General features: G+C 37.1%; 1 pseudogene across 1 annotated transcript; it reads right to left on the bottom strand.

Moving 5' to 3' along the window:
* Positions 1-570: 570 nt before the first annotated feature.
* LOC308418645 (rRNA-processing protein FCF1 homolog) lies at positions 571-1,149 on the bottom strand (annotated as a pseudogene). The gene has a single exon. The product of its transcript is annotated as an rRNA-processing protein FCF1 homolog (transcript).
* Between the last annotated feature and the right edge of the window lie 211 nt (positions 1,150-1,360).

The following is a 1,360-nucleotide window of genomic DNA, read 5'->3' as shown; positions in this document are numbered from 1 at the left end:
ACCCCAGAAAGCTCTGAACACCCCAGAAACAACTCACAGACTGTGTGAAGTTCAAGAAGAATAAAAAAAAAAAAAAAAAACCGTTATGTTTACTCCTTACACACTAAGAAATTCTTGACTAATTCTAGGTTAGATCCTGTTTACATGTACTTTATGCTCATTGTAACTAGTAAGATCTTAATTGGAACTAGTAAGATATATCAAACCTTATATATAAAAAAACCAAGGAATGACAAAAATGTATTCGTATACTGTAATGCAAAAATACTTAAAATTTGTACATTTATCTTTGTTTTTTTAAAAAATAAAGTTCTTCAATTAAAAAAAAAACAAAAAAGATTTGCCTTGATCATGGTATCTGTTCACAGCAATGGAAACCCTAACTAAGAAAGCATGTGTGTTTCGTGGGGACTGGAGATTGGACTTTCTTTAAAAAAAAAAAAAAAAACAAAAAACAAAACAACAACAACAACAAAAAAAAACAAAAAAACAAAAAAACAAAAAAAAAAAACAGAAAGCATGTTTAATTAGCTGGTCCAAGAATGGTAGGCGGATTCTGTGGAGTGAGAATTAGAAGGGAGGGGCTCTGTAACCATCTGGCATCTGTTCGATGTTGTATCTGTGGTTAGAAATGTACATAATAGGAACGCCAGGGATCTTCCGGATTCTTCTTTTGAGATCACGGTCAACTGTGGCCACAATGTAACACTTGTGCTGAGTCACTCTCTGTACCAGGCAGTCATCGGCATAGGTTCCTTGGTGTGTGCATGGCAATCGGTCAAATCATGGATACACACGGTACTTGTGTCCCAATTTCTCAATTTCAGCCATCACACAATCAGTTATACAAGGAATACACGTGGCATACAGACAGTCCATCACTGACTGCACTAAGTCCAATTTGTCCTTAATGGAAAAATTGATGAAGTTGGTATCCACAAGGATGTGGTAAGGCGGACCCAGCTGTGTATTATACTGGAAGAACAAGCAGGAAGGATGCTGGGGGACTTCTCTTTCCTTCAGCACACTCAGATCTTTCTTTTCTTTCTCTTTAGGCTTTAACCTATCCTTTTCTTTAAGTGGCTCATCTCTGAGACTAAGCATTCGCTTCATAGTCGCATATTTCCTTGTTTTCTTTTGCTTCCCCATGTTCACGCCACACTTCTGTTTCTTCCGGAATCGCTCCGAGATTGGACTTTCATTATTACTTTGCACTTTGTGTGCACATCTTGCTTGATGGGAGGATTATACATCCAGCTCACAGGAAAATGAAATGGGAGTCAAGGGAAAACAAAACCAAAAAAACTAGCTTGTGTCTTAAAATAGACTTCTCCAGATGCATTTTAAAGTAGCTAACAGT

Source organism: Micromys minutus (assembly GCF_963924665.1).
Source record: "Micromys minutus genome assembly, chromosome: 3".
In the NCBI taxonomy this organism is placed as follows: domain Eukaryota; kingdom Metazoa; phylum Chordata; class Mammalia; order Rodentia; family Muridae; genus Micromys; species Micromys minutus.
The sequence above is the reverse complement of the archived record's forward strand: the minus strand, read 5'-3'. Positions and strand labels throughout refer to the sequence as shown.